Source organism: Nomascus leucogenys, unplaced genomic scaffold (genome assembly GCF_006542625.1).
Source record: "Nomascus leucogenys isolate Asia unplaced genomic scaffold, Asia_NLE_v1 000827F_84512_qpd_obj, whole genome shotgun sequence".
NCBI lineage: Eukaryota > Metazoa > Chordata > Mammalia > Primates > Hylobatidae > Nomascus > Nomascus leucogenys.
Genome location: NW_022097143.1, coordinates 26896 through 39496, shown reverse-complemented (window position 1 = coordinate 39496; position 12601 = coordinate 26896). Strand labels below are relative to the sequence as shown.

At 50.7% G+C, this 12601-nt stretch overlaps 1 pseudogene; it reads right to left on the bottom strand.

The window, feature by feature from the left end:
- Positions 1 to 384: 384 nt before the first annotated feature.
- Positions 385 to 7434, bottom strand: LOC100582037 (annotated as a pseudogene).
- Between the last annotated feature and the right edge of the window lie 5167 nt (positions 7435 to 12601).

The following is a 12601-nucleotide window of genomic DNA, read 5'->3' as shown; positions in this document are numbered from 1 at the left end:
CTCAAATGATCCTCCCACCTCGGCCTCCTGAGTAGCTGGGACCACAGGGACATGCCACCACATCTGGCTAATTTTTGCATTTTTTGTAGAGACGAGGTCTCACCATGTTGTCCAGACTGGTCTTAGACTCCTGGGCTCAAGTGATCCCCTTGCCTTGGCCTCCCATAGTGTTAAGATTACAGGTGTGAGCCATGGCACCCAACGATAACCCTTCTTTTTATTGGCAAGAAAGATCTTTCCCCTTGTCAACAACTTCCAGGCCCATCAAGGAAAACAGGTGGCAAGACTACCTCAAATGACTCTCAACTCTCCTCCTGGAGTGTGGCCCTTCTGGGGAAGTGACTGACTTTAACTAGAGGAGGCACCCTGGCATGCGGACCTGATTGGGGTGATAAGGCAAGGCTCCCACACCTGGAGGAAGGTGGTCTGGATCTAGAAGCCAGGGAGGGTCAGGGTGCTTTCCTTGTTGTGTAGCTCAGAAAGCGGCTACTGACACCAAAGCACATCATGTTAGTTTCGAGGTTTGCTCCCCAGGGAGAAATTCCTGCCAGCTCGGGGGGGACCCACGCACAAGAGCTTTGCCACATCCAGCGCGTCCATGGGGTCCACGTCCCTCAGTCCAGCATCCCCTGCACCCAGCAGGCTGCCAGGCACGTAGTAGGTGCTGAGCAAGTGTTTGTTGAACTGGATGGCCAAGGGCTTCCCCTGGCTGTGCAGCCTCTGGTGCTCAGTGAGGTGCGAGTTCCAGTTGAACATCTCCCCACATTCCTCACACTTAAACGACTTCTCCCCGGAGTGGATTTTCTGATGTTTAATGAGACAGTGGTTCTGGCTGAAGGCTCTGCCGCACTCGCTGCACTTGTAGGGCTTCTCACCGGTGTGGATGCGCTGGTGCACGATGACGGACGAGTGGCAGCTGAAGGCCTTCCAACACTGGCTGCAGTCGAAGGGCTTCTCACCTGTGTGGATGCGCCGGTGCACGATGAGGTAGGCGTGGGAGCTGAAGGCTTTGCCGCACTCGTTGCACTTGAAGGGCTTCTCGCCGCTGTGGATGCGCCTGTGCACGAGCAGGTACGCGTGGCAGCTGAAGCCCTTCCCGCAGTCGGCGCACTTGAAGGGCTTCTCGCCCGTGTGCGTCCTCTGGTGGAGGGTGAGGCGCGAGCGGCTGTTGAAGGCCTTCTCGCAGTCGCTGCACTTGAAGGGCTTGTCTCCGCTGTGGATCTTCTCGTGCACGGTGAGGGACGAGTGGCAGGTGAAGGCCTTGCCGCAGGAGCCGCACTGGTAGGGCTTCTCGCCCGTGTGGATGCGGTGGTGGCGTGTGAGGTGTGTACGCTGGTTGAAGGCCTTGCCGCACTCGCCGCAGCGGTAGGGCTTCTCGCCCGTGTGCACCCGCAGGTGCATGCTGAGCAGCGAGCTGCAGCTGAAGGCCTTCTCGCAGGCGCTGCACTTGTAGGGCCGCTCGCCCGTGTGGATGCGCTGGTGCATGTTGAGGGACGAGTGGCAGCTGAAGGCCTTCCCGCACTCGCCGCAGAAGAACGGCTTCTCGCCGGTGTGGATGCGCCGATGCTCCAGAAGGTTGGTGCTCCAGGCGAAGGCCTTGCCGCATTCACAGCACTTGTAAGCCTTCTCCGGGCTGTGCCAGCGCAGGTGCAGCGTGAGGGAGGAGCTCTGGCGGAACGCCTTCCCGCACTCGCCGCACGCGAACTCGCCCTCCCCGGCGCCCGCCCCGCGCTGCCGGCGCGCCTGGGGGAACTTTTCTGGATCACTTGGCGTGGAGGCGTTTTCCCCTGCACACAGTCTCGCGGGGGACTTGGTTCTGCCCTCCGTGGCCTGGTCGTTCTTGCGTGTGTCCAGCAAGGGTCCCCCCTCGGGAACACGTTGCTGGGAGAAGAGGAGACACCTGTGGGGGAATTCCTCTTCAGGGACTTCTCAGACCATGGCAGGTGCGGGCGCCCAGGGCGCAGCCTGACTCCTCTGCAGAGCACCTGCCTGGCGCCCCCACGCCTGAACCCCGCCCAGGGGCCGCTCCATGATGGGCTCCTGGGCCGCTTCTTCTTTGCAAATGCCCTGCTGTTGAGAGGGCACCGCCTTCAGCTCCCATTCTGTAAGATATTGAAAATGATTTTCTGTCAGCAAGCGGAAATCTTACCTAGAATTCAGATTTGAGAATTGACCTGGAGATGCAGATACGCCCAGAAAAGAGAGGAGAGGCCACGAGGGCCAAGGCTGGAAGGCGCAGGCAGAGAGAAGGGAGAGCCCAGGATGAGATGGGCAAGCAAGAGCGGGAAGAAGGGAGAGGAGGAACACGGAAGGAGCTACCAGAGAGCGAAGACCGGGAGAGGCGGAGAAGCCAAGGGAATCCCCGAAGGAGCAGCTACAAGCACCAAGGGGGCTGAGAAAGGGGCAAGCTTGGGAGCTGGTGATGAGGATGCCATTCATTCACAGACACGTCGGCTGACCGACTGCTCTGTGTCAATACCATGGCAGGTGCTCGCAATACACAGGACAAATACATGTTTTTTCTTTGTTTGTTTGTTTTGAGACCGAATCTCGCTCTGTCGCCCAGGCCGGAGTGCAGTGGCGCGATCTCGGCTCACTGCAAGCTCCGCCTCCCGGGTTCACGCCATTCTCCGGCCTCAGCCTCCCGAGTAGCTAGGACTAATAAATGAATTAAAAATTGTCTGTGGTGCCAAAAGGAAAAAAGGGCCCCCCACACCCCAGCGCTTCCCTTTAGAACACTGGGAATTGCAAATGCTTTCTCCGTCTCAAGGCCCATGCAAACCTTTTCAGAAGCAAAATGAGCCTAGTCCAAGAGTTGAGTCCAAGATGTAACTTCCTGCTTGTCAAAAAGATACAAGAGGCTGGGCGCGGCGGCTCATGCCTGTAATCCCAGCACTTTGGGAGGTCAAGGTGGGCGGATCACTTGAGCCCAGACCAAGACCAGCCTGGGCAACACAGTGAGACCCCTCTACAAAAAATACAAAATTAGCCAGGAATGATGGTACCTGTCTATAGTCCCAGCTACTCAGGAGGCTGAGGTGGGAGGATCACCTGAGCCTAGGGAGGTTGAGGCTTCGAGCTATGATCATGCAACCGCACCCCAGCCTGAGCAATAGAGGGAGACCCTGTCTCAAAAAACAAGCAAACAAACAAAAAACCCAAAAAGCTGTGCTCTTCCTTTAGGTGAAGACAGCTGCCCTGTGTGCTGGGTTGGATCTGTCTCCCCTGTCAAAGGGGGAGGTTTCTTTCTCTCCTGCACGCCACATCTGGTTAAACACTTATTCAATAAGAAGGCTTTCTTTCTTTTCTATCTCTATAGCAAGGTTTTCTGAGCTGGCAGGAGATTTTATTTCTAATTCTGTCCTCCCGAGGCTTAAAAGGGAGCAGTGTAGCGCAGTGGGCAGAGCTGCATGGTGGTGCTGCCTGTGGCCCCAACCCATCCAGAAGAGCAGGGCAAATGGAACTGGCCAAGGCACACATGGCAGGTAGCCAGGTGGAGAGCGAACAGCATGTGCAGAAGCTCAGAGGTGAGACAGTAAGATGAAGACAAGACACGCAGAGGCAGGAAGGCTGAGAAGTGACCCTGGCAAGGTGGATGGGTTCGAGGTGACCAGATGCCTGACTCAGAGGGCAGCTGGGGAAGAAAGGCCTTTTGCACAGAGGCTGACGTGATCATATGGTGTCTTGGTGGGGGGTGGGGGAAGCAGAGGGTGGGGACAGAGTCTCGCTGTGTTGTCCAGGCTGCAGTGCAGGGGTGCAATCACGGCTCACTGCAGCCTCCAACTCCTGGGCTCAAGCGATCCTCCCGCCTTGGCCTCCCAAACTGCTGGGATTAGATGTGTGAGTCCCTGTGCCTGGCATAATGGTTTGTCTTGAAGGTGGCTTTGGTGGTGTGTAAGGAGGTTGGAGCGAGCAGTTAGGGAGGCCAGTTAGGGAGGCCATCTGAATAATTCAGGTGAAAAATGGCAACTTCAGACAGGAACCAAGGCTATGAAAATGAACAGGAAGCAGCAGATCTGAGAGCCATTTAGGTGCTAAAACTGACGGCCCTAGCTGTTGACTGAAGATGGCAAGAGAGGAAATGGGGGAGAGGATGAGACCTCAGCAAACACCCAAGCCTGGGTGGATGGTGGAAGCTTTTACAAAGACAGGGACGGGAGGAGGAAGGGCCAGTTCCAAGTCTGGCTTTAGACACGCAAGCAGAGGCCCACGAGATGGTCAATGACACAGGGCTGCAGCTCAGCTGGTGTCACTATAGTGTAGACCACGTGCACACCAAGTGAGAGGTAAGAGTCTAGGGAAGGTGCACAGAGCAGAGAGAAGAGGCCCAGGCCAGAAAAAAGTTGTTTTGGCAGCAATAGGGCCAACAACACAGCAGAGCACATTCATCTAAGGGATACTGTGCAATCAGTAAACATCACGTGAGGACGCTCACTATGCCATGGCCAGTGCGGTAGCCAGACTCCGGCGTGAGTGCTGTGCTTCCGAGGGTGCATAAGGCTTTATTTATTTATTTTTTTGAGATGGAGTTTAGCTCTGTCACACAGGCTGGAGTGCAATGGTGCAATCATGCAACCTCTGCCTCCCGGGTTCAAGCAATTCTCCTGCCTAAGCCTCCAGAGTAGCTGGGATGACAGGCACCCACCACTGCGCCCAGCTAATTTTTTTTTTTTTTTTTGAGATGGAGTTTTACTCTTGTTACCCAGGCTGGAGTGCAATAGCGTGATCTCAGCTCACCACAACCTCTACCTCCCGGGTTCAAGCGATTCTCCTGCCTTAGCCTCCCAAATAGCTGGGATTACAGGCATGCGCCACCATGCCCGGCTAATTTTGTAATTTTAGTAGAGACGGGGTTTCTCTATGTTTGGTCAGGCTGGTCTCGAACTCCTGACCTCAGGTGATCTGCCTGCCTTGGCCTCCCAAAGTGTTGGGATTACAGGTGTGAGCCATCACGCCTGGCCACGTGTAGCTTTACAAAAGTCTATCCGCACACAGAGGAAGGGCCCAGAGGAATCAGTGACATGGTCAGTTATTAGAGAACAGTTATCTCTAGGTGGAAAGATTATGCAGGATTTCAATAACCTTTCAGCCTCATTTTCAGTATATTCATCTACGAATCAAACAAAAATAGGAATTTTTTGAAACCTGTAATTTTGTTAAAGAGGACAAAGCAAGCATCAGAGGCTGGGGTGAGAAATACAGACCAGAAAGCTGGGGCTGCAGCCGCTGTTGCAGGTTGAGGCTGGGTGGTGTGTGGCAGCGGAGGGGGATGGAGGAGGGGCCGCCTTCCCCGACCCCCGTGTTCTGTGCTCCACAGCTTATCGGCTGCCTTTCCCACAGAAAGGTGTTTCTCAAGCTTTCTAGACACCTAACATGCTCAGCAGTCACTGTCCAATAAATTAAGCCGAAATAATTTAATTCACTTATTCATCAACCAACTCAGAAGAGAAGTCTACAAAAAGAATGTTGGAAAAGAAAAACAGACTACCTTCTGCTCCAGACCCACCCCAGTCCCCTTTCCCTCATGGAGGGCTGCCATCTTGGCCACAGCCTGGAAGCCCTCGCTGACATTGACCCTGACCCTGATGCTGGCCCCGACCCTGACGCTGACTCTGACCCTGACGCTGATGATGGCCCTGACGCTGATGCTGACACTGGCCCTGATGCTGATGATTGCCCTGACCCTGACACTGATCAATGCCAGCTGCCCCTCCCCTGGTGGCCCCCTGCCCCGAATCCCACACCCCCGGCTGCCTAGCCAACACCACTGGCTCAATATTTCTATTCCTGCCTCCCCACCCCCATCAGCAAGTGGCCATTTGGTCCCAGTGGCCAGGTTTGTTCCCTGTTGTATCCCAGAATAGGTCTCAGCACACAGGCAGTGCTCAGTATGTGCTGAAGGGAGGCGGGTGGGAGGGTCTGGCGGGGGACCTGAAAAGGACAGATGGAGCCGGGGCAAACTGAGGGAGGAAAATAGGGGCCATAGGAGGAGGTGCCGCCAGGGGTGCTAGGGCTGGCACCCTTCCACCTGTGCCTCTGCTCACCTGGACAGGGCCCTCCAGGGACTTCCCTCTGCATGCTCCATGGCTCCTCGCCTCGTTCCAGATGAGAGATCACATCTGGCTTGTGCAGTGGAGGTCCTGCTCCTGGAGAGAAAGTGGGCTGGGCATGCTGCGGCTCTCCAGGCCCAGTCGACCTTACAGGCCACCCCCTAACAAGGACCATGCCTGTGAAGTGGACACCCTCTCTGGGAACAGGAGGTCCTCTAGGCCAAAAGCGGTGAGGGTCTCAGATTGGAACCCAAATCCCAGTGTATACTCTGAAGACCCCACGTGTGCTGACGTCCTTACTTCATTGCTGGAGGACCGTTCCAGAGCCAGCTGGGCTCCAGGGTCCCACCTTCTTCTCTTCTCTCCCTGCCCCCATCCCAGGACCAGGGGAAACACCAAGCAAGGATGCTACCAGCTCCCACGCTGTCCCCTGGGGACTTCTGGCGTGGTCGAGGCCCCTGGCCATGAGTGCCCCAAGGCACAGGCCTTGTTTCCCACCCCATGACATATCTGGCACCAGGGCCGGCACTGAAGGGATCCTCCTTAATATCTACCATGCAGAAGAAGGCTGACAGCAGACGCCCAGCCTGGGGCTGGGGGGATCTTACCTAGGGCAAGAAGGTTCTGGTGGTTCTCCAACTTCACATCCCGGTACAAGGCCCTCTGAGCGGAGTCTAGTTGACCCCACTCCTCCTGGGTGAAGTCCACAGCCACATCCTTGAAACTCACTGATTCCTGAAATGACATATAGGTTCTCACTCACCCAGGACTGATTCTGTGTCCATGGTTCCAAAGGAGCCAGAGATTGATTAAGGACCCTACAAGTAAAGGGTTAACCTCAGGTGACCTTCTCCCATGCCAGAAGGTTGTGCTGTAGACACTGACCATGACTGAATTTGGGGACCAGGGGCAGGGAGGGGGCTGGGAATTGGCATGCATTCCCACACCACCTTCTAGACTGGGAAAGCAGGTCTGAATAGACACCACTGGACCCTGGCAACTTGAGGTGGGACCCAGGGACTGTACATGGCTGTTGTATCAGGCTCTAAGTCCTGGGAGAGAGGCTATGCTTCCTGGGGCCAAGAATTTCAAACTTAAAAATTTGAGAGAATATTAATAGTACAAAAATCCCATCAACTCTATTCAAAGCTCACTAATGCAAAAGGATCCGAACCCAGACTAGAAACCGTTATTACACTCTAAGGAAGGAAACCTTGTATATATCAGGAAGTTCTGTGCCCCAAGGGACCAAGAGAGCCTACCTGCAGTCCTCACCTGACTGCCTTCCAATCCTTCCTGCCTGCTCCCCCTGGGCCTGGGCATCCTGGCCACCACCCAACTCCAGACTTGCTTTGATCCTTGAAAGGATCAAATAGATGCCAAGTAATTTCACTACATCCCAGAACAAATCCCAGAAACACGGAATTCCAAAAACCTACTCAACCAAGTAAAATTCACAATGTCCAGCATCCAATCAAATAACTAAAAGGTGAAAAATATTAATGAAATCAGAGGAATTAAGAGTATATTAGAACAGTATGTGTTTACCTCAAAAGAAGTCATTCAGGGAGGAAACGAGAAACAAAAAAGACATAAGACATAGAAAACTAACAGCAAGGCCGGGTGGGGTGGCTCACACCTATAATCCCAGCACTTGGGAGGCCAAGGCAGCAGGTCACCTGAGGTCAGGAGAATTGCTTGAACCCAGGAGGTGGAGGTTGCAGTGAGCCAAGATTGCGCCACTGCACTCCAGCCTGGGTGACAAGAGTGAAACTCTGTCAAAAAAAAAAAAAAGGGACATGTAAATCCAACCATATTAATAATTACACTAAATGCAAATAGTTTAAACACTCTAATTAAAAGGTGGAGATTGTCAAACTGAATTAAAAGAGCAAGCTCCAGAAACCCACTTTACATACAAAGATCGGTTAAAAGTGAAAGGATAGAAAAAGATAAACCCTACAAATACTAATTAAAAAAAAAAGCTGAAGTGCCTATAGTAATAGCAAAGTAGATTTCAGAGAGAGGACTATCAGAGATAAAGAGAATATTACATAATGATAAAACAGTTAATTCATTAAGAACTCATAGCAATCCTGAATATAAATGTATCTACTAAAAGAGCTTCAAAATACATAATGCAAAAACTGACAGAACAATTAAAAAACACCATCATTCAACTTGACTTAACTGATATTTACATAACACTCTAACCAACAAAGGCAGAATACATATTTTTTCAAGGGCATGTGGAGCATTTACCAAGATAAACCACACTCTGGGAAATAAAATAAATCTTGGTAGGTTTGAAAGACTTTAAATCATACAAAATTCGTTCTTTGACGACAATAGAATTAAATCAGAAATCCATAATAGAAAGTTATCTGGAAAATGCCCTCAATATTAGGAAATGAAACAACACATTCTGAAATAACATATGGCTGAAGAATAAATCACTAGGGAAATCAGAAGCTATTTTGAGCTGAATAAAAGTGAAAATGTAACATAACAAAAGTTGTAGGATATAGATGAGGCAGTGCTTAGAAATTTACAGCGCTGAATGCTATATGAGGAAAAAAAGGTATCAAATCAATATCTATGTTTCAATCTTAAGACACTAAAGTAAGTAAAGTAAGTTTCAATCTTAAGACACCAAGGAGATAATAAGGATCAGAAATCTATGAAATGGAAAACAGAAAATAGAGAAAAATCAACAGAGCAAAAAAATTGTTTTTTTGAAAAGATCAATAAAATTGATAAACATATATTTACTATATGGCTCAGCAATTTCACACCTAGGTATTTATGCAAGAGAAATTAAAATGCACAGCCGTACGTGTACTCAAATATTTATAGCGGGTTGATTTGTAATAGCAAAAGCCTATGAGTAACTTAAGTGTCCATCAGCTGATGAATGGATAAGCAAACTGTGGAATATACATCCAATGGCGCAATGGGATGAACTGTATACCCCTCACCTCAAATTCCTATGTCTCAACCCTCGGTAACTCCGAGAGAGGTTTTTTTTTTTTTTTTTTTTTTTTGAGACATGGTCTCAGTCTGTCACCCAGGCTGGAGTACAGCGTTGCAATCTCAGCTCACTGCAACCTCTGCCTCCTGGGTCCAAGAGTTCTCCTGCCTCAGCCTCCCAAGTAGCTAGGACTACAGGCATGCACCACTACGCCCAGCTAAATTTTTGTATTTTTAGTAGAGACAGGGTTTCACCATGTTGGTCAGGCTGGTCTTGAACTCCTGACCTCAAGTGATCCACCCACCTCAGCCTCCCAAAATGCTGGGATTACAGGCGTGAGCCACGGCACCCGGCCTGGAGAGAGGTTCTTTAAAGAAGTAATTCAGTTAAAATGAATTCAATACAGTGGGCCCTGATCCAATATAACTGGTGTCCTCATAAGAAGAGGAAATTTGGACACAGACATAGAGGAGGTAAGACCACGTGAAGATGCGGGGAAAAGGTGGCCATCTACAAGCCAAGGAGAGGCCTCAGAAGAAATCAACCCTGCTGACACCTTCATCTCAGACTTCTTGCCTCTGGAACCGTGAGAAAATACATTTCTGTCGTTTAAGCCCTCCTGCCATACTTTGTATGGCAGCCCTAGCAGACTAATACAAATGGAATATTACTCACCAATCAAAAGGAACAAACTACTGATTCACACAACAACATGGATAAACTCAAAAGCATATGCTAAGCGAAATAAAGCAGAGACAAAAGACCACATAGTATAAATTCCGTATGAAATCCTTAAAGAGGAAAATCTATAGCAAAACTATAGTGGTTACCAAGGGGAGAGGGGAGAGGACTGAATGCACAGGGGCAAGAGGACATTTCTGGGTCATGGAAATGTCCCGTATCATGATAGTGGTGCTGGTTACACAACTGTATACGTTTGCTCCACCTCATCAAATTGTATACTTAAAATTGCACAATTGTGCTGTATATAAATTACACCTCAATAAAACCTTACCCCCCAAAACACTGGATTTCAGATGAGGAGGCAGAGATGAGGACAAACGCTGAGAACACACCCCTAACTGAGGCATGCAGGCATGAAGGATGACGATAGCCGAGGGAAGGAGAAGATGGGCTGAAACAAGGCTCCAAGCCGGGTGTGGGGGCACACACCTTGGTTCTCCAACTACTCAGGAGGCTGAGTTGGGGATTTGCTTGAGCCCAGGAGTTGAAGGCTGCAGTGAGCTATGATTGTGCCACTGCACTCCAGCCTGGGCGACAGAGCGAGACTCCGTCTCAAAAAAAAAAAAAGAAAAAGAAAAAGAAAGAAAAACAAAAAAATATCTCCAGAGGATCAGAATATGGTGCTGGCCAGTGAGGCTGTCAGAGGCTTCATGGCTTCAGTGTGGGGAGCATCAGCCAGCAAGAGTAGGTAGGGTCTGAGGCCCGCACAGGCCTTTTTGGTGGGTATTTCTGGCCACTGGGAGAAGTCCATGTCCAATGTGTCATCATTCTGCAGGGAAAGGAAGAAAAAACCCAGACAGTACGCATTGGAATCAGATGCTGATGTGGTAATGACACTAGCAGAGAAGTCAGAACAGACGACACAAGATGTCCCAGGAGACAGAACAACTTGAACTGTGAGTGTGAATGAGACTGTCAAGAGAAAATGCCAAAGGTGACGTGTACTCAGGAGGGTCAACTGGTTATTCAAAGAGCTAACGAGCTAATATTTTAGGAATAGGAATAACACATGCACAAGGGCCCTACCACCTAGAGGGAGCTGCACAGACACATACAGACATACATACATGCACACACATTTTTTTTGCTGAACCATTTGAAGGTAAGTTGCAGACATCATGATGTCTCACTCTACAGTCTTCAGCTTGATCTCCTGTGGATATTCTCTTACATAATCACAGTAGTATTATCACACACAATAAATTTCCTATTGATGCAATATGACCTAAGATACAGCCCATTTTCAAATTTCCTCTTGTCCCAAACTGCCTTTATCAATTTTTTGGATCTATCCCCTAAGCAAGGAACATGCATTGCATTTGACTGTCAAGTTTCTTGAGGACTATAAAGCATTGTGACACACTACAGAAGTGAGGCACAGCTCACAATACACGTTTTGCAGCTGTTTCTAGCTGGCTATAATCTGCCGTCACCTCTTTTGAGTGGCAGACTGACAAAATCACAAAATGCTAAAAAAAAAAAAAAAAAAAAAAAAAAAACCAAAGACCCCTTATCCCTCCAGATCTTTCACTCTACTGTGCTCTTTTTGTCAACTGCACCCTTCTAAATACAACCATGGGGTGAGGTGGTTGCGGTAGAAAAACAAAATGAGGAACAGAGTCCACAGTCTGTAAAAGGAGGGATCTGGGTCCCACTTGGCTGCAGAAGTGCCCAGGGCCAATTCCTTGCTGAGCCCCCGGATTCTCTAAATCTCCAGGACTCTCCATGAAGGCCCCATGCCGGGGGCCAGGTACAGAGGAAAGCACACAGGGATGTGTCCCCTACCGCCACTCTTAACCCACTGCTGCAATCCAGCCCTTCCTGAGCTGCTCCACGTGCCCCTGTCTGATTCCATCCCAGTAAACCAACCGTGCAAACATCCTGCACCAACCCCTGGCCAGCACGTGGATAGGCAAAGCGACCCCATGTGAGCCATCACCTACTTTCTCAGGTTCCACTAAAACCACTCCTCTGAGCTCCCAGCACAGCGCTGGGCAGAGGGATCCCCAGCAACTGACCCACTGAATTGGACTGGACGAGACATTCAATAGAGTACATCTCGAGGGCACACCTCGGGCAACATCTGGATTCTTCAGTTGGAGCTGTTCCCACTGCCCAGAGCTTCCTGAGGACCAGCCAGCAGGTACCCGGGTGAAGGACTGTGGAAGGCTGACGATCCAGGACTGGGGAGGGAATGTGCCAACCCTCTTCATAAAGAAGGAAGAACACGCAGCCACTCACCTTGGACCTGGCTTCGGGAAGACCCCGAGCTGATATATCCTCGAGATTCTCTTTCAGGAAAAGAGCAGGATCCTGAGAGGAAAGAACTGGGGAAGGAGAAATGAGTCAAGGCCACGGCTACCGGGCTCACGGCTGAGCTTAAAGCCCACCTGGCGTGGCACAAGTGAGAATCAGAGAGGAGGCAGAACCTGCCAGCAAGGCCAGGTGGGGAACGAGCCCCAATAGCTAGCACCAACTGAAACAGCATCGAGGAATAATTCTGCCTGTGTCTCAGACACTCCAATTCATGAAGAAAAGAGCTGCTACCCCCAATCAAGCACGTCCGAGTGGGAACAAATGGTTGGGCACAGGGAAGACAGAAGCAGGAGGCCAGGAGCGATGGCTCACGCCTGTAATCCCAGCACTTTGGTAGGCCGAGGCAGGCTGATCATACAAAAAATTAGCCGGGTGTGGTGGCGGGCGCCTGTAGTCCCACCTACTCCAGAGGCTGAGGCGGGAGAATGGCTTGAACCTGGTAGGCGGAGCTTGCGGTGAGCCGAGATCAGGCCACTGGAATCCAGCCTGGGCGACAGAGGGAGACTCCGTCTCAAAAAAA